At 47.4% G+C, this 25,601-nt stretch overlaps 1 long non-coding RNA gene across 1 annotated transcript; it reads left to right on the top strand.

Moving 5' to 3' along the window:
- Positions 1-226: 226 nt before the first annotated feature.
- Positions 227-25,236, top strand: LOC123810163. The gene is made up of 5 exons (XR_006784190.1): positions 227-292; positions 9,843-9,951; positions 20,692-20,898; positions 22,607-22,755; positions 24,837-25,236. It is a non-coding gene; the product is annotated as an uncharacterized LOC123810163 (long non-coding RNA).
- Positions 25,237-25,601: the final 365 nt, after the last annotated feature.

Below are 25,601 nucleotides of genomic sequence, written 5' to 3'. Positions count from 1 at the left end.
AGGGGACCGAGTAAGCCATTCTACCAGCTTGGGTACCGCCGGGCACTGCTAGCATTCCTCCTTATTCCTGGGTTCCAGGAGGTGCCTGGAATGACCGGTTCCCACTGCAGCACCTTTGAGGAAAATCTGCAGAAGTCACAGGGACAAGATCACTACTGTTTGCATTTGTGCTTTGATTCAAGAACTATTTATTGAGCCAAGGGGCTGGGCCCACAGTAAGGAGGCACTCCTCCTGCCCCCGTGAGGCTCACAGTGCAGCGGGGCTGGGCAGCCGTGACAACCATGACTTGCGGTAAGTACTATGGAGAAAACAAATAGACTCCCAACAGAGAATAATCGGTGGAAAGTGGGGAGGGTCATGGGGACTGCTTGAATAGTGTCATTAATGGAGGTCTCGCTGAAAACATGACCCTTCAGCTAAGACCTGAAGGACAAACTGAAGCAGCGATGTGAAGGAAGGACAGAGGGCAGGCCAGGGAGGGAACGGCCTGGGAAAGGACACTGGGACATGAGTGTTACCGGACAGGGGCCTGGCCCTGAGTGGGTCTGCCTCAGAACAGCAGTAGGGAGTGGGTTCTTGACTTCGCATAGGAGAGATTTCACAACGCGAGTTCGGGTGACTATGAGGGTACGTTTATTAAAGATGGGGACCGTGAAACAAGGAAGAGCTCAGCATAGAAGCAGCAACGGAGAGCCTGGCCCACTGGAAAGTCAGAGAAGAGGGGGCTTAGGGGACTGGTTCAGGTTCAGGGGATTAGCCTCGGACAACATGCCAACTGCCCACTGCCCGTGAAGAGAGACGTGGGGGAAGAAGGGCATGTCCTAGGCTGCTCCCCAGAAAGTGAACACCTGGGGTCCTTTATCTTGAGGCTTTTCTCTCTCCTGCAGGTGGGAATGTTAGGGGAGGTCTCAGGGGAGGGCTTCAGCAGCATATTCATTGGTTCTGCAGGTGTGCCCTCTCAGGGTCATGGTCTCCGCTGATTGGTCAGCAGCAGGGCAGGGCGTCTTCAGTCACTGCAATTGGTTCTGGCATTGCCCACTCGATTTTGCTGCTTTTCTGGGCCTGGAGCTGAAATGCAGCTGAGGCCTAGATGTTGTCTCCAGGGAGGAAAGGCCAGGGGAGGGAAGTTGACCCTGGAGGTGAGGTCCTTCTTTCCCAGTTTTGACCCCCTGCCACGCACTCAGGGCCAGCCCTGGTGGCCATCAGCACCTGACTATAAACTGCTTTGGCCATTGTGTTCCGCTATCTGTCTCAGTTTCCCTTTTCCACTTGCCAAGCAATTTCCCCAGCTTATCACTATCCTGTCTCATTTGGACATGCAGAAACCCAGCCCATTCATGAAGCAGACAAAGGCCAGTGTGACCGCAGTGTCGGGAGCAAGGTAGGGAGTGCAGGAGAGGTGGCTGGGCTGCAGAGGTGGGCAGGGAGGGGCCAGTTCCTGCAGGGCTTGATAGGGCCCCCTGGGAACCCTGGGTTTCATTCCAAATGCAACAGCCTGCCTTTGAAGACCTGTGAGGTGGGTAGGAACGCTAACAGATTTGCATTTTGGAAAGTTTACTCTGGCCGATACACAGATTATTATGTGATATTCTTTGATCATATCCATGAACAAATAAGTTCAGGAAACTGGATTAAATAGTGTTAAACTGACGTTTTTTATAGCACAGTCTTGGAGACTCATCATATTCATATGCCCTGTAAAGCTTAGAAAGGAGAATAACAGTATGCACTGTTTCCCAAATGTGCCTACACTGGAACGGGGGGAACAGAACCCCAAAGGAGAAAACTAGTTAGGAGTCAGTTAGTTGCAAGTAGGAGATGACAGTATTTCAGATGGACTGGTAGCGGTGGGCATGAGAAAAAAAATGAGTGGAAATAAAATGTACTTTAGAGGAGAAATGGGCAGGATTTGGATTTGGGGTAGGGGGGCTTAACACAGATGCCAAGATCATGACCAGGAAGTATCTGGCATGGAAGACTGCATGGCTGCAGGTGTCATCTACAGGATGAATTCTGGAGGTGGGGCTGAGATCGAGAAACCCACTCTGAACACATTCACTGGAGGCGCCTGAGAGATATCAGGGTGCAGATGACCATCCCATGCCCCACTAGCTAAGTCAGAGGGCAGCCTTTGTCCAGATGCCCCTTGGAGGGCTGGCATGGTCACAAGGGCAGGGTCCAGCTTCCTGCTCCCTGCTGGTCCCTGGGAGCCCACACTCCGACTCCAGGGCAGACTCTCCTGGCAAGATTTAGAACCATCAGTGGCCCCTCTCTCCCACCCTCCCAGTTGCCTCAGTTTACCACTTGACCTGGCACTCACGTGCGGAATTACGAGGTGTAGGACAAGTGCCCCACAAGTGGCAGCCGCATGCCTTGCAGAAGGGCTCGCGCTCATTGGACGTGGGCCCCAGCCTTCCCTCGGGAGCCCCGGTCCCTGGAGCGCACTGGCCTGGGAGGCAGGAGCGCTGGGTGTGCCTTCTACCTGCTGGTGCTTGGGGGCTTACAAAGCACTTCACATCCATCCGCTCATTCTCTCGAGAACCTCTGAGGCCAAGCAAGGACTTTTAAAAAAACGATTTTTTAAATTTATTTACTTTTAGAGAGAGGGGAAGGGAGGGAGAAAGAGAGGAAGAGAAACATCAATGTGTGAGAGAGACATGGATTGGTTGCCTCTCACACTTTCCCAGCTGGGGACCTGGCCAGAAACCCAGGCACATGCCCTGACTGGGAATTGAACCAGTGACCTCTTGGTTCACAGGCCAGCACTCAATCCACTGAGCCACACCAGCCAGGGCTAATTCCACTTTTTATATAAGGTTGTTCGAAGAGGTTAATCCAACTTGCCTAGGTCACACAGGTAATAAAGGAATCAGAAATCAAAGTCAGGAATTAATGGCCATCTGATGCCAAGTTCAAGGCTCTTTCTAGCAGATCAGGCTATTCCACGGCAGGGAGCACCCGCATTTGGAAAAAGCTGCCTTCATTTCTGAGAGATCATGTGAAGAGCAGAGGGAGGGCCCCACTGCCTATGACCCTGCCTAGAGCCGCAACCTATCAGGGCTGCCAGGGCCCAGGGACTCTCCAACTTTCACAGCTGAAGAACAAACAGACTCACAGAGGGAAGGAAGTTCGTGGCAGAACTAGGCCTAACACCCAAATCTCCAGCCCTTATCTCTTTCCACTTCACTCAAAGCCTCCTGGGTTGGGCCCTCCTCCACCTACAAAAAGGCCAGCCCTCTTGCCAGGAGAACTTGGTGGAAAAGAAGAATAAACAGAACTAAAAGGTAAAGGGTTGCCTGGCAACCAGAAATGTGGGCTCCTGTGGTTTTGCCACTGGCATCCATTTACCCTTCTCTCCAGTGTCCTCATGCCCAGGCATCCTCTAGGGGGCCCGCTCACACCCCCTTCTTAGCCTGTGGAGTTCATTTCACTTCTGGCTTCAGCAGTAGGCATGTGACTCAAGTTTGGCCAATCAGAGCCTCACATTTCCCTAACCATACGATTGGCTCAGGAATGGACATGTGACCTCAGCTCCTCCAGTGACACTTTCTCCCCCAGGACTCTCAACCTTGAGAGTCGAACAGGGATGAAGAAATGGCTGGAGTTTTTCTTTCTGCTGTGGCATTCTGTGCTTTTGGTCTAAATCTTTAGCCTTTGTAGCAGTTCAACCCAAATGAAGACCCTCCAGCAACCCTTTGGAGATGGAAGTTAGGAAATCAAGTGATGGTACTATTTCCCTTATTTTTTGGCACGAATGTCTTTCACTGAGAAGTAACAGCTTAGCTCCTGAATAGTTACTCGGAAATTGACACTCAATGCAAGAAAATTCAGCTGACATTAAAGTCTTTTTTTTTATTTTAATCATTGTTCAAGTACAGTTTTCTCCCTTTTACTCCCATTCCAGCCCACCCACCCAGCCCTCCCCACTTCCCTCCATTACCACCCTCCCCCTAGTTTTTGTCCATGTGTCCTTTGAATTTGTTCCTGTAAACCCTTCCCATTTGACATTAAAGTCTTTTAATGAGCCCTTTAAGTCAGGGACTCGCTGTGTGGTGCCCAGATCAGTAGCAGCAGCAGCATCACCTGGGAACTTGCTAGAAATACAAATGTCAGGCACCCCCCAGACTTACTGTGTTAGAAATTCTGGGCAGAGACCAGCAATCTGGAGTTTCAGAAAGTCTCCAGTGATTCTGATGCCCCCCCAGAGTTCGAGAACCACTGCTTCAAACCATGGAGTTCAGTCCCATATGGATGACAAGGGAAAAGATGTCTTAAAGTGTGTCTCAGTTCAGACCAAAATTTTTTTAAAGATTTTATGATACTTATTGACCCTTAGAGGGGACGGGATGGAGAAAGAGAGGGGGAGAAACATCTATGTGTGGAGAGAAACATCGATTTGTTGCCTCTTGCATGAACCCCCACTGGGGACTGGCCCACAACCTAGGCATGTGCCCCAACCAGGAACCAAACCAGCAATCCTTTGCCCTGTGGGATGATGCTCAACCAACTGAGCCACGCTGGTCAGGGCTCAGTTCAGGCCAAATCATACAGACACATTTTAGGTTGATGTAGTGACTCAGAAACAGGGCTCTGATCAAACAGACTTAAGCTTTTAACCCCTAGTTGTTGGCTATGCCAATTTGGGCAAGTTCTGTCTTTTTTTATTTAAGACTTTATTTATTTATTTTTTTAGAGAGGGGAAGGGAGGGAGAAAGAGAGGGAGGGAAACACCAATGTGTGGTTGCCTCTCCCGTGACCCCCACTGGGAACACAGCCTGCAGCTCAGGCATGTGTCCCAGACTGGGAATCGAACCTGCGACCTTTTGATTTGCAGGCCGGCACTCAACCACTGAGCCATACCAGCCAGGGCTAAATTTTTTAAAAAAAAATTGATTTTAGAGAGAAAGGAAGGGAGAGAGAGAAACATCAACTTGTTGTTCCACTTAGTTATGCATTCATTGGTTGATTCCTCTACCTGCCCAGAACCAGGGTGAAACCCACAACCTTGGCCCATCAGGACGATGCTCTCAACAACTGGTCTACCTGGCCAGGGCCTATGCCACTTCTTTTAAGCCTCAGTTTTCTCATCTGAAAAGCTTGAAATAATAGCATCTCCTTCACAGGTTATGGGCATGAAACGAGATGATGATTATAAAATTGCTACCACATAACAGGCTCCCAATACATTCCAGCTCATCATTATGTTTATGGAATTAAGCCTCCTCTTCCTGATTTATAAGCCCTGACTCCCTTTCACCGTCCCATGCCGGATGGAACATATTTCCCACGTGCCTCAAATCGACGTCTAGCCTGAGAGCACACAGAATGGAATCGGAGGGCTCATGCCTCAGGCCTGCCGCTGCCAGTATCTTACCGCATGCCATTCAGTGAGTCAGTTTCCATCTCTGAATCTCGGTGTTCCCATGCGCTGAATAAGTGGGTTGGGCCTAGACGGGCTGTTAGGTCCTCTGGGCTCTGACATTCCAAAAGTCTGTATCTTAAGCCTTGAACAGAGTGTTTTAAATTGGCCACAGGAAGCACAGACTTCAGTGCCAAAATACATCTGGAAGAGGTTATTTTTTAGGATACGTGAAAGAAGGACTAATATTTAAAGGTAGGCATTAGAGGGAGGCAAATCTTCCCACAGAGCAAATGTCCCTGAAGACTGACCTCCCCCCCGCCCCCATCTTGGGCACCACCCCATCCTCTGGGCTGTATCAACAAGAAGCTCAGCTCCTCACTGGACCAGGAGAAGCACTCTTCCTCTCTCTGTCTACTGGTAATTGCTTTGTCACTTGGCTTGAGTTGAGTACTCAGAAACTCAGGCCAAGGGCCCTCCTAAAACAGAAAGCAGAGTGACCACTAGCCACTGAACCTGCCAACAAGAACAAGAAGTTCAGTCTCTGTTGGGTTTTTTGTGTTTGTTTGTGTTTTTAGTCCTCGCCCAAGGATATGGTGTGTTTATTGATTTAAGAGAGGGAGAAAGGGAAAGAGAGAGAGAATTAATCGGTTGGCTCCCATACACACCCTAACCCGCGATCAAACCCACAACCTAGGTATGTGCCCTGACTAGGGATCAAACCTGCAACCTTTATGTGTACGGTTGACCCTCCAATCAGCTGAGCCACCTGGCCAGGGCAGTCTCTGTTGGGTTTTAAGCAAGTCTCCAGTGCATCTCACAATAGCCCTGCTCTGCTTAACCCAAAACGGCAGGGCATCAAATCACTCATCTCATTTTCTTCTTTTTGCTTATCATTTTGTGTTTCCCCCTATACTGCATATTTATTACATGTTTCATCTTCGAAGCAGTGGCTTCAAATGGAGACCACCACCAAGCACAGAAATGATTTTCTTTGGCAATGAAGAGTACAGGCATGAGGGGGCTGGAGGCCCTGTTCTAACCCTGGATCACAGCATATCTTGGGCAAGTCACTTAGCATCCCAGGGTCTGCTTGTCACTGTGATAAAGGAAGCGGAAACTGAACCCACTCTTCACCTATACTACTTCCCAAGACTGCAAAACAGCACTCGAGAATTGGTGGCTAGCGAAAATGCTGTGCAGGTCAAGTCCCAAGTCCCATCCTGCCCCCTCCACAACCACAGGCCACCACCTGGTTTTGGCCAGCTGTCTATGGGTGTGAGTAAATGGGAAAGAAATGTGAATTTGTTGATGCAAATCCATCAATAATATTAAACAACCCTGATGTCCTGCTAAGGGACCAGGCAAAGGGGGTGGGACTGGGGATGAGTAGGGAGGTCGTGGAAGGCTTGCAGACTCACAAACCCATTAAGAACAGCTTGGAAGACAGGTAGCAGGGCACTGGCCACACTCACGTCCCCATATTTCAGATGAGAAAATTGAGGCCCAAGCTGGGGCAGTGAGTCCTTAAGTCCACAGAGAGAGTAGGTGATCCCATGTCAGTCAATGTTCAGCCATCACTAGCCCCCATCTCTGCGTTTATGTCCTGAGAACTGATGGGCCCAGGAAATCTTTTGCCACTAGGTTGGTAAACCAGAAGGACACTTCAGCCCTGCTGACAGGATGTTGTCACAGCTGCTTTGGCACCCCTGCTCCCTCAGGAGTAACAGCGGAGGCGGTCCTGACCCCCGATGCTTTTTTCCCAGGCTGTCTCAGACAAAGGGCCTGCTGGCCTTGCCTTATCTCTGGGTCTAAATCAGCTACACTCCATTTTCTGTCATATTTTATCCACAAAAGTCCCAACCTGGGTTTCCTTGACTACCCAACAGGAAAGCCAGGCCAAGGTCCCAGAGTCCGTATGAAGGTCAGGCTGGGACTTGTTTGATGGGAGAAAACACAGAGGATGTGCTAGGCCTGCAGCCTTCGGTGCCTCTGGAAACGCACGGCTCTGCACACAGAAGCAGCATGGGGCAGGGGAAACAGCAGGTGGACAGGCCCGGGTTCGAACTCCAGCTCCTTCCCAGCTGCATGACTTTGAGTCAGGTATTTAGCCTCTCAGCCTCACGTTCCTCCTCTGTAACGTCAGGGTGACACCCCTTGCCTCCCAAGTTATTGGATTGTGTATGCAGCACTGTTACCGCTGGGCTTGGAAGATGAAACACTGAGCATGTTTGCTTTCCTGAGGCTCCAGGTGTGGAGTTGTGCTAGGAAAGAATGAGAGGTTCAACCCTGACCTGCAGGCAAGCCATGGTGTGACTGGCAGAGCCCATGCATTGGGTTGGAGGGTGGCTCTGACACTCCCCAGTGCTGAACCCCCCCACCTTCTCTAAGATTCAATTTCTAGGCTGTAAGTAGAAAGCTTGGTAACTTTCCGGCACTTGAGATTATGGTTATGAACGTACTTCATAAACTGTAAACCATGCCAGTGTCCTCTCTTCTTATTAGCACACTCTGGCCTGTAATCAAATAGTCCCGAGACCTCAGGCAAGCCATTCGCCTCTCTGGGTATATTAGCCAGGGCTCTGGCAGGAAACAGATGGCACAACCAAACTGGGTAACTTGATTCTAGTGTTACAAGGGGCTAAAGATGTGTGCACAACATGGACAGTGCAGTGTCTCAGGGCTATTTACCACCATGAGCCCCTACTACCCCAGACCTTGAAGGCACAAGGGAGAAGCAGTCACTTGGACCAGACAGGGCAGCTGCATGGAGAGGGCCACCTGATAGGAGCTGTGGCCACCAGAGGAGGGATGCAGCCCATCCAGGGCATGCTGGCAGGGAGGGAGTTGAAGAAACCATACCCTTTCCTCACTCTCCTCCTTCTGATCTCCTGTGGGTACTTCCCTATGGCCTAAGCAACCTGGAAGCCAGAGAGTAAGGCAACGCATGGATGGAGTCCATGCGGGGCAGCCTCCCAGGATGCAGAGCTGAGTGAAGAGGGGGGACAGCAGGTCCAGAAGGGCAGTCGGCAGGTATGGGCGCACTGGGCTTCAGAGTCTTCCACAGTTAAAGGAAGGTACTGAATGAAATGATGTCTCCTCCTCTCCTACCCTCTGACAGAGTCTCAGCACTTTTTCCAAGCTTCAGATCTAGGCCTAGCAGGGTTAGATCCAGGAGGGAGTCTAAGCCCTCTCCTAGGAAGATCAATTGATCAAAAGCAAGGACATCCTATTCTGGCAGCCCTGAATTTAAATGATGGCCACTGAGTTCCACCCTTAAAGCAGTGAGCAAACCAGCCATGCAGGGGGTAATTCTTTGACTGACTACGTTTTAATATTTATTTTTTTCTCTTTTAGCCAAAGTGGGCGAGGTGCATGTCTCCAATACTAAACAGATGCCCTCTGCTTTCACTCATTGGAAGAAATATAATGTAATGTAGAGGTCTCCTTAGACTTTATCTTTAGAAATAATAAATTGCATACATGTGAACACCCCGGAGCAATCTAATTCTTTCCAACACCTCCTACTGACAAGCAGTGTGGCTCCCAGGGGAGAAATCAAGGAGCTGAGTAATCTTGGAGAGACGACAGTTCCCGAATACGCCCCCCTCACTCCTTCCCATTCCAGATGGGCGATATAAATCACATGCCTATAAAAGAAAAGACAAGAGAGGACGTCCCAGAAAGTCTCAGCACAGACAATCTGGGACAACCATTAAAACTGTGGGCTCTTGAGTCGGTAAAGCCCAGGTCCAAGACCTTACTCTGCCATTTACCCGTTGTCTTTGTAACCCTGGGCAAGTGCCCTAAGCTTCAGCCTCCTCATCTGTCAGATGAGCATAATAATAATGTGTTAGCTACCTCAAAGGATTATTTCAAGAATTGAACAAAACAGTGCAAACACTTAGCACGTAGTTGATAACGGAGGGGAGTGAGGAGCTGCTGACAAATCGACGGCACTGGATCCACAATAGTGGCTCCTCCCCCGCTATGGTACTTCATCTATGCTGCTTCTGTGGCCCTCATCACTTCCCCTTGCCATTATCCCCTGCTCTACGCATGTCAAGTGTGCCTGCCACACTCACAGCCCCTTGCTGAGCTGAACGCCCCTCCTGCCCATGAGATAAATCAGGGGTCGTTCTTAGCTCCTCGAGCAAATCATCATAAAAAAAATACTGCGTATTAGTTATTCCCCCATTATACAAGACAGGGCAAGGAAAGGCCATTCCAATTCTGTAATGCGGGTAGTACTAGAATCAATAGAATCAAGTACTGATTAACCGTGAAAGCTACATGAAAACTACACGAAACCTATCAACAAGCTGTGACAACACAAATAGTCCCTGTGCAAGCTCAGTCTGCAGACACAAAGCGTACTTGGAAAAGGAAGAAAGGAAGGGAAAAGGAAAGGTGGAAGGTTTGACACGTGTTTACCTTTTATTATTTTTAATAGTTTTACTTGTTTTACCTTTTCTTTATTAGAAACAGGGAGGAGGTTTGTCTACGAGAGCATGAGCTGAGGACCACAAGCCTGGAAAGAAGCTTTTATCCTTCCCTTCTTTCCAGTTGAGGAAACTACAGCTGAGAGAGGGTAAGTGGTTTGCCCCGAGTCACACAGCTAGTTAGAGAAAAAGTTCAAATCTCCCCAGATGTGTGTGTTTTGTTGCCACCCCTGTCAAAAGTATGTGGCTAGCAATCTCTATAAATAGCTCCTGAAGTTTGCTGATGGTAAGGACCATGAGTCAACACCACCAGCTCTTATTTTGCAATGTTGTCAAGTTTCATCACCATCCATTTGCACTGTAGCAATGGACCTAAAGAAAATATTCTATCTTCTCTGTGGCCTAATCTTTTATATTCATCCTCTGTGGTGATGGAGGGGCGGTGCCCTTCTGCCCTGCTTACGTGTAGGCACCTCCCTTCTTCCCTCATTCATGCAGCCTTTAGTAAATGACGAAATCTGAAATCTGTGGTCTCGTTTTTCCACCTCCTTCTCTTGTCTTCAGCCCCATCTATACTGCTCTAGTTCAGGTCTTCAGGTTATTTCCGTAAGCTCCAGAGGTCTCCCCACCCGCAGCCTCTCTCCAGTCTGCCCTGTTTTGTGCACATTGATGATTATTTTATCCCCAGCACCACTCTCATCGCAGTACGTAAATACTTCCAATAGCTCTCTACTGCCCATAGAAAAGAGCCTCTCATCTGCCCTCTTCAAAGGCCCTCAGTGACCTTTCTCATGTGCTTTTCCCCTACTGACATCCCTGTTCCAACGCTCTCAGCAAATTGTCTTTCTCACTGTCCCCCTCTCATCCCCGTATTTTCCCAAAATGACTTGTGCAGGACACAGTGTCTCTCTTCCCTTTCTCTCTCTGTCTGTCTGTCTTTTGCCGTCTATCTATCTCTGTCTCTGTCTCCATCTCTATGTCTATCTCTCTCCCTCCCTCCAAGCTCTACTTCCTCGATGAGGGCTCCCTTCTCGAAAGGCTCTCCCCTTGTGCCTCTAAGAGAGCTGCCACTGCCGTGGCTTCTGGGGCCACAGGCTTTCGTGTTCACGTCCAGCAGAGAGGAGGGAACGTCTGTTTCCTGGTAGATCTCATTGTCCCTCACTGACCTGACTTTCCTTATACACCCATCCTTGAGTCAATGCTTGTGGCCAGGGGGATGGGACGGGCTAATACAGAAACTCCTTGAATTTCCCAGTCATGAGGTCTGTGTAGAACTGACCCCCACTTTCAAGTCTAAGGATGGGCCCTGACTGACTGAGAGCCGTAGCTGCTCCCGAGGCCTTTTCTTCCATGGATCCCTTCCCTTACTCTCCTAGCTAGAAAGCGAGTTCTTTCTCATCTAAAAGACACTTTGTCAGCATTTCTTCTATTGCAGTTACCACTGTCCACCTTGCATTAAAGCTCTCTGTCTTATCTCTACAGCCTGGATGTCCATCATGGTGGATATCATCACACACCCACACTCTCCCATCAGAGATGGCCCTGTCCTCCTCCACAGTCCCTGGCTGACAGGCCATCTCTGAGGTGCTTTATGTGGCCACGCCCACCCTGCCTCCCTGCTGGCTATGCTTATTAGATTTGGGCTGGGCACTTGACCCAAAGGTAGGCAACTCTAGGTTGGCCAGCAGCTTTGGGAATCCTCAAATGACCACTTCTAACCAGAGACCACAGTGATTAACCTTGAAGGCCATGAGTGAGTTGTAATGATGAGGAGTCAGAAGCCACAATGCAAGGAAAAGACAGAGAGTAGAGAATGAACAGTGTTATCCTCGGGAATAAGGAAGCGGAGACTCGGAGAAGCCAAATAACTTGCCCGACAGCTAGTCTAATTCTGAAGCGGACTCTCCCAACCAGCACTCCATATTCTCAAATGCTTCCAAAGACACCACATTACATTCGATGCAGACAAATCCTTATCATACAAACTAACGGAGGGAAGTGCTCATAGGGGGTGAACCAAAGGGTCATCGGTGGTGGCCACTTTCCCCGGGAGGGTCAACCAGGGGCTCTCCCCCTGCCCGTTACTCTTCAGTCACTCCTTTCAAGACTCTCCAGGAGCCTTTGCCCCACACTGTACCTTGATCAGGAATGGTTTTCATCTATTCTCAGCCGAGAGTGGTCTCACCGACCCTAAACATGATGAGCAGAAAGCAAAGCCCTGGAAGAAGGTTATTGCAGAGACCCCTTTGGTGGAGGCTGCCCAGCCCACAACACCCTCATCCCTCAGGACATTCCCCCACTCCCACCCAAGAGTGTGTCCCAGCAGCACTGTGCTGGGCTGGGTAGGGTCCTTTACATGGATTCGTTTTATTCTCACAACCACCGTGGGATATGAAATCAAGATTAAATCAACCACGCAAAGCCATGGTTCTCTAACATGCCACAGTCATAATGTCAACTCAGGTCTGACTGGCTCCACAGCTCATGTTCTTTCCATTGCTCGCTGCTGAATTCAAAATGGAAAGACAAATGGGCTATTCCATTTGATTGAGGATATAAGCATTCTATGATTTCTGCTTCATTTTCTTTTTATTGGCATCAGGAGTATTTATAAAGATTGTTCTCTTTAGCCTTTCTTTTGGCAACGACACATCCGTAAAACACCAAACAAATCCTTGACTTGCTTAACAAGCTGGTATCCTGAATCTAAGGAGTTTGTGCACATGGCCACATCCAGTCATGGGACACAGTGTTGAAACAAGTGGCTGTCCCAGGGGCATTCAGCGAGATTGCTTAGGGTTCTCGTGAAAAGAGGATATTACTGATGAGAAAGTTTTAAGGATCTGAGGAAAACCCTCCCTCAATTATGGAATACTTCCAACATTTCTGAGTGGAGCTGGACACGTGCGTGTGACATCCTGATGCGAGCCCCTGTCCGCACGTCCAAGGTTGTGTAGGCAGGTTGGTCCAAAAACACCCCTCAAATGTGGCTGAACTCCAAAAATTAAATGGTCCGTGTCCTAGTCTCAGATCATTTATTGTGGGCTTCTATTGCTTCAGTCTATTCGAATAATAACACACTTATTTAAAAGAAAGACTTTATTTATATTTCATTTATGAAGTCAATACATTTATTCTGAGTGTCCGTATGTGGCAGGTGCTAAAGAGTCGATGGTGACTAAGCACCATCTCTTCCATTAAGGAGTTCTAGTCTTTAACTCAAAAGGCATTTCTGCAATTCCGTAATAGCACTAACAAGAGCTTCTTTCTGTTGATTGATTACAGTTCGTTTGAGCATCACAATCATCCCGGGATAGGCAAAGCAGGCTTTATAATCTCCACATTACCAATGAAAAGGCACCCCTCCTCCAGACACTCGGAGGTCGAGACCAGGGCTCATGACGTGGTGAGTCAGGTGACATTTCAGTCCCACTTACAGCCGCACTCACGCCTCCTGCTGGGCTCTTTGTTCAGCGAACTGGCTGCTTGACTGGATGGTGGTGTCTAAGGGTTCAGGAAACTCAGAGATGAATCAAGACATGATCTCTGTCCTTGAGGAGCTCACCTGGTCAAGGAAATAAGGAAACACATATGATGTCACATAAGTGACATGAAGCTATGTTTCAGTATTACAGGGGGAAGGATGAGCAGCAAGAGGGAGATGTGGTCGGAGATAGTGAGCCACAAACACGTGCAGCCAGTGTAGGGAAGACTGACAAGGTTCGGGCAGAACGGGCGTTAGCTTTGTTTCTCTGCGCCAGTGGTCCCCAAGCCTAGAGGGCTACGAGAATCACTTGGGAAGCACTTCATTATTCAAAAAAAGAGAGAGGAAATCCTGCCCCTTGCAACAACACGGGTGGACCTTGAAGGTGTTATGCTAAATGAAGTATGCTGGAGAAAGGGAAACACTGAATGACTGCACTTATATGTGGAGTCTTAAAAAGACAAAAACTCATATAAAAAGAGAACAGATTTGTGGTTACCGAGGTGGGGAGCGGGGGAGGAACTGGATGAAGGTGGTCAAAAGGCACACACTTCCAGTCAGAAGAAAATAAAACCTAGGAATGGTGTGTAGAACCTGATGACTGTGATTAACACCGCCATGTGATTTCTGTGGAAGTTAAGAGTAAATCCTGGCAATTCTCGTCACAAGAAAAAAATGTGTGTATCTTTGTGAGACAATGGGTGTTAACTAAACTCACTGTGATCATCATTTCATGCAAATCAAATCATTATGATGTGCACTCTAAACTTAAACAGTGCTATTTGTCAGTTATAGCTCAATAAAACTGGGAGAAAAAAGTAATAATTTAAAACAGAAAAAATTAAAAGAAATTAAAGGCTCCTGCAGTCCACATAGCCCCCCTCCGGAGAAGGAGCCTAAGAACTGCGTCATAATGAGTTTTCCCTGGGATTCCAGTGATTGGCTGGTTAGGAACCACAGGTGTGCACCTGACCCCCACCCAGCCTCTACTCATTGCCCAGCACCCAGTTTCTCTTGGTGAAATAATAGGGTTCAACACTTTCTCCCTACAATAAAAAGGAAATGAAAGTTTTGTGGTTGCTAGAGCTGACTGCCCAGGTGAAATTTCAGTTCTGCTTTGAGAAGAGAAAACGCACCTGAGACCTGAGATGACCCACACATCCAAGGGGCGGCTACACAGGCTGTGGTAGCTTTATGATTCCATTTTCTCTTCTTTCTTAGCATATCAGTTGTACTTTTTGAAGATTTTTTTAGTGATTTCCCTCGAGTTTGCCATACACATTTATACTGAGCCAAGTCTACTCTCAGATAACACTCTACCACTTCAGAGATAATGCAAGTCCCTTCTAATAACAAAATATTCCTAATTCCTCCCCCGCCACCTCCCGGGTCACTGCTGTCTTTCATTTCACTTACACATATGCAAACGTAAGTAAATACACACAAGCATACATAATTAAATCCATTATTGCTATTCTCTTAAACAGTTATGTTAGACCAATTAAGATTAAGAAAAATAAACATTTTATTTCATCCCCACTTATGTCATTCTCCAGTGCTTTTTCTTTCTTTGCATAGCCAAGATTCTGACTCATGCCATTTTTCTTCTGTCTGAAGAAATTCTATTAACATTTCTTCCAAGGTAGGTCCACTAGCAACAAATGCTCTCAATCTTTGTGGGAGAAAGTCTTTATTTCTCCTCTGGTTTTGAAGGATAATTTTTCAGGATACAGAATTCTAGGTTGGTGGGGGGGGGGGTTCTCTCTCAATATTTCACTCCCCTCTTCTTCCTTACATGGTTTCTCAGAAGTCAGATGTAATTCTTATTGTTGCTCCTCTTTAGTTAAGGTTCCCCCTCCCACTGGTTTCTTTCAAGATTTTTCTCTTTATCTTTTGTTTTCTGAAGTTTGAATATAATTCACCTAGGTGTAAGTTTTGTTTGTTTGTTTGTTTGGGGCTTTTTTGTTTATTTGGGGTTTTTTGGTCATCTTTGCATTTGTCTTGTCTGATTCTCTGAGCTCCTTGGCTCTGTGGTTTGGTGTCTGATGTTAACTTGGGGGAAGTTCTACATCACTGTTGCTTCAAATGTTGATGCTCTTCCCTCCTCTCTTCCTTTCCCTTCTGGTATCCTATTACATATTACACGTGTGTTGTGCCTTCTGTAATTTTCCCACAGTTCTTAGACATTCTATCTGGGGAGGATCAGATGTTTTTTTCTCTCTTTGGTTTTCAGTTTCTGAAGCGTCTATTGGCATATCCTCAGGCATAGAGAGTCTTTCCTCTGCAAAGTCCAGTCTAGAGAGCCCATCAGAGGCATTCTTCCTTTCCATTACAGTGTTTTTTGTATCTAGCATTTCTTTTTCATTCCTTCTTAGCACTTCCATCTCTCTGTTTACATTACCCATCTGTTCGTGCATGTTATCCACTTTTTCCACTGAGGCCCTTGGTATATTCATCATAGTTTTATAACATTCCTGGTCTGATTATTCCACCATTTCTGCCATACCTGCCTCTGGTTCTGATTCTTGCTCAGTCTCTTCAAACTGTGTTTTTTGCCTTTGAACATGCTTGGAATTTTTTGTTGAAAGGCCGGCAATGTCCTAGGTAGAGGGAACTGCGGTCAGTAAGCCTATAGTAACGTGCTGGTAAGCTGGGAGGGGAGGGGAAGCGTGTCCACAGTCCCAGGATTAGATCTGTCCTTCCGGTGAGCCTGTGCCCCTGCCAAAGTTGACCCGTGCATCTCGGTTCTTCTGCCACTTTAGGTGGGAGGGGATGGTGAGAGGGGCTGAGTTATGGATTTCCCTTCCCCCACAAGAAGGATAGAGGGGGCTAAAGTTTGGTGCTTCCCTTCCCCCAAGTAGGCTAGGCTCCAATAAAACCCAGTAGGTTAACTCCAGTAAAATAGATCCTCCTGAGGGCAGGCCTTGTTAAGAAGAACAGGAAGCTCTGGCATTCTGAAAATGGTTCCTCCCCTCCTTCTGTCCCGCTGCTGGAAGTACAGTATTTTTCTCCAATACTCACTGTAAGGACCCAATAGAGCTCCTGGAGGTAGAATGCACACAAGTGGGGGTCCCTCCACACTCCCCTGGAGCTTTTAACCTCTCGGAGTTGTCCACGCTGAGCCTCCAGCAATCTGGCAGTTACAGCTCAGGCTCTCCTACCCCACCATTGGTTCTGCACCTGTAAATTGTGGCTCTGGGAACCCACCTGTATTCATTCACCTTCTTGCCGGCTTGGGGGGCAACCATTTGTCCCGTTACCTCACTTCTCTGACGGAGCTACGAGAAGTTTTGACTTTTCCGTTTGCTCATCTTTTTGGTTGTTGCCTGGACAGAGTGGCAGAAAACTCTCAGTCCCCCTCCATAATTTTTTTTCAGTATTTAGGGTTCCTAAAAGGTCTTCCTCTGCCTTGGGAAACTAAATGTCAGTTAACATTTATCAAGCACCATCTATGAGCTAGATGTCTGGTAAACACTGTGAAAATTAATAAACAGAAACCCCATTTAAAAATGGAGTCAGGAGGCCCGTGGAGAGACTGCTCACACTCATCGCTCAGCTCACACTACCGACTCCAGCAAGAAGAGGCCCACTTTGCATCTTCAACCTGAAGTGGTAGGACTTTCCAGTAACAGCTGAGCCAATGGGAGGCCGCCACCACTCAGCCAATGAAAACCACTTCAGACTTTCCGGTTCTCCAATGATGTCTTCCTTTACTAGAGCCCCTCCCACTCCCGTAAGACAGCTCCATCTCCAGTGTTCTCCTGGGCTGGTGCTCGGGTTACCATTGGGCTGCACGTGCCAAGTTGTGATTCTGCGTTGTTCCCGAGCACATGGACTTTGCTGGAGAAATATGTGGCAATTTGTTTAAGGTCAATAATGTTTTCATACTCTATGTCATTAAATCCTCATAACACCTTTGAGAGGTATTAAAATTATCGCCATTCTATAGATGAGGAAGCCAACACTTGAAAGATGTAATTGACAAGGTTGCACAAGTAGGCAGTGGAAGACATTTGATTAAAACAAGATCTTCAAGGTCTTCTTCTAGCCTGGCTGGTGCAGCTCAGTGGATTGAGCACGGGCCTAGGTTTGAAAGGTCACCAGTTCAGTTCCCAGTCAGGGCACATGCTTGCCTTGCAGGCCGGGTTCCCAGTTGGCGTGTGAGAGGCAACCAATATATCTCTCTCCCAAAGATGTTTCTCTCCTCTCTCCCTCCCTCCCCCTCTCTCTAAAAATAAATAAAATATTTTTTAAAAAAGGTCTTCTAACTGCAAGGCTGATGAGACTTGAGTTTAGCAAGTCTAGCAAATGAAAAGCCTTGAGTGATTTCTTGCTCTGCCTCCTCCTGCTTGGGACCTTCTCTGGTGTTTGGGTTGGCATGGCAGTGAAGACAGCTGGGAAGCGGAGGCCCACCCTCTGGATCAATGTTGTGGAAGAGGCTTGAGCATGTGGAGACGGCCCATGCAATTCAGGTTTATTCTGGCTTCCCAAGCTATCTGCCGTAATCAGCAGACAGCTGTCACAGCCCAATTTCAAAAGCAATTCTTCCATTTTATTTCTGGCTGTGTAGATAGTTACCATAGACCCTAACCAAGGTCTATGGATTACTCAGGGGCTGTCAGGGGCCTCGAGAGGCTTGTGAACCTATTGAAACCACGTTCCATTTTGTGGGTATGAGAAAATGAGAATTTTTCTGAGGAGCAGGCTTATCTTTTTTATTGAATTCCCAAAAAGTCCTCCAAATGCAAACAAGATTAAAAATAATTAGTATAGACTTTGTCCAAAAAAGAGTTTGTTTTTAAATTTTCTATCCCAGTTTGGCCCAGGGAGAGAACGAGATACAAGTAAGGAATGCAGCCGTTCATATCAGGAAATAATAATCTCGCTAATACTTCAGTAATTACTTTTTTCCTTTGTGCTGATCGACACATAGATCTGGCTTTGGTGAAACACACACACAAAAAGAAGCCCCAGCGATTTGTGCTGAGACCAAGAGGATGCATCTGCTTCCTGAGTCAACCAGATCAAATGAGCGGTGCCTGAAACGCCGCCTGTGCAGAGACTCTCCTCTTCCAGAGACAGTTGGAGCAGTTACACTCAGAGGGGACAAGGGGGAGAAAAAAAGAGTAAGCCCAGGCAAAATAAGAATTATAATTGCTACTTTGGAGTAACGCCAACCAATTTCTTGATAGGGTATCATCTCCAAATGAAAGTTCACGCCTAACAGGTATTATTTCTGGAGTGCCTGAAAGTAACTCTCCTCTCTGAAATCTTTATACCATGGAGGCTTTGGCTCAGTCTGTCTGATTTATTTCAGCAAGTACTGCATTCTATCCTACTGCCTACTCCTGCATTTTCCCTCCCTCTCCCCACACCGTCTTAATTCTTTGTCATGTTCCTTGTTGCCTCTGCACCTTTGTATGTGCATTTCCCTCTACATTTGCTGTTCCCTCTGCTTGAAACAGCCTTCACTCCTCTGTCCCCCTGGCTATCTCCTCCTCGGCCTGAGAGGCATCTCATCTAGGGAGCTTTCTCCGGCCCCTTTGGAAGAATGGCCTGTCCTTGCTATCTCTGTGCCGAAAGCCCTGTGTGCACCCTCATCCTAGCACCCAGTGCAGCCTTCCAACACTGAGCTCCCTGGGGACCGGATCCGTGTCTTCCACCCAGGGTCCCCGTGTGCCTGACACCTAACAGGCTTTTACTGAATATGTGTGGAAATGAATGAGTGGTTAATTTCCCACCAGGGCATTCAATAAGGGGCATTGATTAATATCTTGCTGTTGAAAATGATTGAAATAGTTCCTCTTACTATTTTTTTTTCCTCTTAGAACTTTGGCATTTTAGAAATACTGATCTCTCAATATCAAAAAGCTCAACTTAAGAGCTTTATGAAAACTAGCCCAAATTAGGGGAAAACAAGAAGAAATCTCAGTAGCTTTAGTAAACTAGGAATTATCTATTGAGTTGTGAATATTAAGCAGCCATTTAAAATCATAAAGCAGTAAGAGAAAAAGAAAAGCTAAACAGCCTGATTTATAAGAAAACTGATTATGTAACACATTAAAACAAAAGCAACCTTTGGAATCTAGTCTCAAAAAATCTGTTTCCTTTTTCTGAGGACATCACCGTGATGTCCAGGGCAAATGACCATTGCTGACCATTCTTTGAAATATACCACATGTGACATTTATATTTCCTTTAACTACCTGGTTGTCAAAGGGGCTGAATCGGGGCTGCTTATTTAGTAATAATAATATTCAGCTCTTAAGTTTGAGAAATGTGGATACAAAACAGAGAGTCTAGGTAAAGCTTGTTAACTTTCTTTTAAGAAAGGTAATGGGGCGGGGGTGGGGGGGGGGGCGGGCAACAGGCAGGAGAACAGCCCAGAGACCAGAGTCTTCAGTAATTACATCCGATTGGGAAGACCTGAGCTTGGTCTTTGATTGTTTCACGTGCTTAAGGAAAAGGAAATTAATCAAATTGCATACAACAAGAAATACTTTAATGCCAGAAATGGGATTTTGAGTACATTTAAATTCTTAAATAATGGGATAGCTGCTCTCCCTCCTAGAAGCCGGTAGCTGCATTAAAATGACCAGCTGAGGCTAGAAGTCTGTGGTGGGGGGGTTCATGGTGGAATGGTAGATCATAGGTCTATAGAGTTAAAAGGGACTTTGAAGACCAGTTACTCTTAAGTTCTCACTGTTACCTGTTCTGATTGGACATACATCTCTGTCATTATATTCCTGGAGAGCACAGGTGGAATCCAACCCCAAGGAGGCTTCCTTCGGAAGGATTTGGTCCTCTGAATATGTGCTCCAAGGGTCATCTGGTATAAATGCTTTCATTTCACCTCACAAGGAAGAGGATTTCTAAATATAGCCTGCCCCACAGATGTGTCCAGTGCTTTATGATGTACAAAATGTGCTCTCATCACTGTCTCTAATTCAGTAAAGAACGATTCAGTGGCTCTCCAAGGTCATGCAGCTCGTTAGTGGTAGAACCTGGACCAGAACACCTGATGCAATGCTCTCTGTCCCTCGCCATGACAGTTTCACACTGAAAATTATTCCTAAGCGCTATTTGCACAATTCTGAGCAGGAGGGTTGGACCATATGCAGGGATAATGCGGAGGCAAGTTAAAGATTCTGAGGTTTGACAATGAAATTAATAAATCCGTCACGCGGTACCCGAGCTGCACAGCAGCTCTTAAACAAGGAAACGTGAAAGTGGAGAACTGGTAACACCAAAGCTGCCTGTTTTGCCTCATTTCAAAGCACTTTACAGCACTTTACAGGATGTGTTGCTAGCAAAGCTTCTCGAACTTTGCTGTGTGTACAAGCAGATTCTGACTCATGAGGTCTTGGGTGGGACCCGAGATGATGCATCTCTAACATTCTTCCAGGGCTTACCAAGCTGCGGTCCGTGGAGCACACTGCCAGCAGAGAAGACGTTACGTTGTTCCAAGTCTCAGCTGTGCGTTCATGAGCCGTGTGGACTTGGGCAAGTCTCACAGAGTCTGTTTCCTCACCTAAGAAACGGGGGTTATAGTGCACCAAGAGCCCTGACACTGCCATCTGCCATCTGGTTTCTGGGACTGTATCCTAAGTAGGTGTGTATGTGGAAGTGAGGGAAAAGGTCTGATCATCGCAGGACTTTTTGTAATAGTGAGAAACAAGAAGAGAACTAAATAGCCCAAATTAGGGGGAAACAAGCAGAAACCTCAATAGCTTTAGTAAACTAGGAATTATCTATTGAGTTGCATATTAAGCAGCCATTTAAAATCATGCCTAGGGAAAAGATAGAAGACACATTGGAAAATGTTCATGCAAAGGTTTTGAGCCAAAATACAAAGTTGTATGTACAGAATAATCTGTACACTGAATATGTAGAATCCCTACCCTGGCTGACTCACAGGGACACTGAGAATAAAGTGAGACGGCAATTGATAACTCCGGATAGAAGTAGGAGGTGTTATTATCATTATTTTCGGATGGCGTTGAGAAGATCCAGGCCAGGCCTCCTTCCCTGCTTTGGCAGCCTGCCCTAACTCTGCCACACAGCACTTCCTAGAAGGGCCAGCTCAGGTCTGCATATTCCCTCTCAGCAGGAATTCATTTTGACTGTGCTTGAAAATAGGAATCCGAGAAGCAAAAAGAATGTGCATTTCCTATTTCTGTTGTGACCCTTGAGAAAGAGAAAGAAGGGGACAACTTTTCAAGAGTTTTCTAGGGCAAACTATTTAAAAATGGATTTTTTTTAAAGATTTTATTTTTAGACAGAGGGGAAGGAAGGGAGGAAGGGAGAGAGGGAGAGAAACATCAGTGTGTGGTTGCATCTCCCATGCCCTGTACTGGGGACCTGGCCTGCAACCCACACATGTGCCCTGACTGGGAATAGAACCAGTGACCCTTCTGTTCGCAGGCCAGCTCTCAATCCACTGAGCCACACCATCCAGGGCTGAGGCAAACTATTTAAAAAGCAAGGTCTGAAGAGTAGAAGATGATTTTACAAATGCAACTTGGGTTTCAATCCAAGATTTGTCATTTATTGGTTGTGGGACCTTGAACAAGTGAAACACCAGATTCTCTGAGCTTCAACTTCCCAATGTGTAACACAGCTCTCATAGTTTCCCTCTCGTAAGGTAGTTTGAGGATCTAATGAAATAATTAATGAAAAGTGCCTTGTATAGTGGGTGGCACACAGTGACTCTCAGGAAGTCGTAGCTCATTGTGGAGGACAGGCCCTCGGTGGCCTCTGTGTTCACACCGTGTGTAGGTATGGGTGGGACCTTTGAATTGCTTTTACACCAGTAGGATGTGGCAAGCATGATTACAGTTACAGTTACATACATAAGGTTTCATCCTGCCAGCACATCCTACAGAGACTCACTCTGCACTGGGGGCTCAGCAAAAGTAAGTTGTGTCAGGACAGGGTCAGTGGAAAGGGCCACATGGCAGGGACTTGGGGGCAGGCTCTAATGGCTAAGCGTAACCCCTTGCTTACAGTCAGCTAGAAAACAGAGACCTCAGTCATACAATCGTGAAGACGTGCATTCTGCCAACAACCTAACTAAGCTTGGAGATGAATTCTTCCCAGTGGAGCCTGCAGCCCAGCCGCACCTTGATTTTAGCTTGATGAGGATCATGAGCAGGGCGACCCAGCTGAGCCTTGGCAGGCTCCTGACACAAAGAGCTATGAGGTAATAAATGTGTCATTTTAAGTTTCTAGATCCGTGTCATTAATTACAGAGCAAGACAAAGCCAAGGCACTGATACAAAGGAGATGACTAATACTTACCTTTTGCCCATTGTTTGCAGTGAAGAAGCTCACCTTCACTTCGCCACTGTTGAGTGAACACCTCCTCTCCCATTCAGGCCGAATCCAAGAAGAGGAGACAGAACCTGCCCTTGATGAGCTAACAGTCAGGAGAGGAGACGGGGGCAACACAGCGTCACAATAAAGGGAAGTAAGTGCTCGGATGGGGATAGTGGAGCTTCACCATGGCAACAGTGCAGCGGGCCGTGAAGGAGCTGGCTTTGGCATTAGCCAGGCAGAGAGGACGGGGTACAGTGTTCCTGGGTGATGGACTGGCACAGGCAGGAACACGAGGTGAGAGGGTACCCACTGTACCTCAGAAACACCAAATGGTTGATAAGGGATAAGGGAAATTTTCTCAGGGTAGAAGTATTCCAGCTAATGAAGGGATTACCACCAAACCCCTAAAGATGTAGGCAATGATCACTAATGGCTGTTACAAGAGCAACAACTGGACACCAAGTGCTTTTCTAAGAAATGTGGTAAAAATCACATAACATAAAATTCACCTTGTTAACCTCCCAAAGGATACAGTTTGGTGGCTTTTAATGCATTCACTATGTGGTGCGACCACCACCACCACCACCATCTAGTTCTACACCATTTTCATCCACGGCGAGTTCTTAAGTAGATAGGCAAAACGCGGATCAGATTTGGGGGGTAGGCCCATCACAGCGGGGTTGGTTTGGAAGACGGACCCGGAGGGGGAGAGGGGTGAGAGCACGGCCACATGCAGGCCTGGAGGGGCCACGCACAGCTTGGCGGTGCAGATTCCCCAAGCTCATGTGCCATTCCCAGGCCACTGGGTGTAAAAGGAAAAGGAAGGGTTGTGGGCATTTGCTGACGCCCAGAGCCGGGTCTACTCCCTTTGTGCTGCTTGCCCGGGAGGGCGGATTTTTGGGAAGGGGTGTGTTCTGAAAGCGGGGAGGAAGTCGCCACCCCATTGGAAAGAATCTGCCACCCTGCCTTCCAGCTGAAACATCAGATACAGTCTGTTCTTCTCCACGGGCAGCAGGGAGTGGAATGGCCAAAGGGGTTTTTTTTTTCTGGTTTTTTTTTTTTTGAGGGATTGTATGAAAGTACATGATGTCTTAGGCTCACAAAGGCAAAGATGATAAGGGAAAGTGGCAAGTTAGAAAGTCCATTGTGTATGTTATCTCTTGTTATTCTAGATTAAGAAAAAGTAAATATGGCAGACTGGGCTCACGGTTTATGAGCCCAGTAAGTAAAAGTAAATATGCCAGCCTGGTCCAAAATTGTTGCTTTTATCCTTTTTCCTTGGTTTGCATTTTGGCAAATGCAAACTTCCTTGGGAGTTTCCTGGGGCTCGGCACTGCCTTGCCTGGCTCAGGCGGGGAACCAGGGGCCCACTGAGCGAAGCAAGCGAGTGGTGCTGTCCTCAGCCTCGCCGTTCAGAATCCAGATCTTGTCAGCGCCTGGGGCGGCTTTAGCTCTTAGAGGTGGACACACTTTAGCTAAGCTTGTGAGACTGGCGGGCGAAGTGAGAATGCTCATGTATTTAACGGTGGACCTTGGCTAGCTGAGCTGCGACTTCAGACACCTCATGTAGGCAAACTCTCAGCACGTAATCACAATATTAAGTCCTCATAAGAGTGGCAGTGCCCCAGCACCTACTACCAGTCACTGTGCTAAAGCTATACGTGGATTTTTTCACTTAGTCTGAAATAGGTACTTTATCATCCAATATTACAGATGAGAAAAGGAAGGTCCGAGGAGGTTTACTTAATTTGCCCAAAGTCATGCATCTACGGCTCCCAATCTGGCCCTCGAATCAGAATTGAACAGGACAGAAAGTTGACAGGGAACGGGAATGAGATTTTGTGAGCACAAGGATGGCTGCTGTGGGATGCAGGTACAGCATGTCACAACTCCACCCCTCCGTGCAGACCCAGCCCTGCTCGTCACCCGGGAGACAGGTGGTTTGAGAAGCCTGGGGAGAAGCCATTGGCACACACCTGGGTGTCCTCACACTGTGAGGCTCCATCATCTAGCCTCGTGAGCAGGGGATCTGGACAAATGGAAGCCAAAGCTGAAGAGGAAGAGGCCGACCGATGGGTGGTGGGAGAAAATAGGGGATGTACTTCTCTGAGGGCTCACTGAAGTTATTTGGGGGGAATACTTGGGTGGAGAAGGCTAAGTTCCTGCATGAGCATGTAGCCAGTGTCATTTAGGCATATATAACTGCCTGCCATTTGCATATTCTGGTTGCAGGAGCCAGGCGATGGAGGTGACAGTCGGTGAGAAGGCAGCTGTCTTGGGGACCCAAATGTCCTGTCAGCTGGACCAAGGCATTGCCCCCCTGAAGATGGACCCATAGGGGACTGTAAATCCTAATCCATTTGCATGCCACTCCCTCAGGGTGCCCTCCAGCCGCCTCCCTTGCCTTCTGCAGGAGCCACCTTGCTGCAATATATACACAGCACCTTCTGCTTATTCCATTGGAGTTAAATCAACTTGTTCATTGTCTCTTCTGCTGCACTGCCAGCCCCATTAGGACAGGAACCATGTTCTTCTGGCTCTTTTGCCAGCCCTGGCATCTCACGCAATGTCAGAGCATAGCAAACATTCAATAAATAACAGTTCTCAGCCCTGGCTGGCGTAGCTCAGTGGATTGAGCGCGGGCTGGGAACCCAAGTGTCCCAGGTTCGATTCCCAGCCAGGGTACATTCCTGGGTTGCAGGCCATAACCCCCAGCAACCGCACATTGATGTTTCTCTCTCTCTCTCTCTCTCTCTCCCTCCCTCCCTCCCTCCCTCCCTTCCCTCTCTAAAAATAAATAAATAAAATCTTAAAAAAAAAATAATAGTTCTCTACTCCTGAGCACACACAAGTTTATCAAGCCATCTTTCTTCCCCACCACTGCACAGGTAGGGGAAGTCAGAGAGGCAATATGGCTCCAGCAGTAAAGGCATCTGGGAAATGTTGGACTCTCAGTTTAACGCCCTGTGACTTTGACTCTCTGTAGCCTCAGGCTTG

Source organism: Phyllostomus hastatus, unplaced genomic scaffold (assembly GCF_019186645.2).
Source record: "Phyllostomus hastatus isolate PE091 unplaced genomic scaffold, TTU_PhHast_1.1 phas_scaffold_585, whole genome shotgun sequence".
NCBI lineage: Eukaryota > Metazoa > Chordata > Mammalia > Chiroptera > Phyllostomidae > Phyllostomus > Phyllostomus hastatus.
The sequence above is the reverse complement of the archived record's forward strand: the minus strand, read 5'-3'. Positions and strand labels throughout refer to the sequence as shown.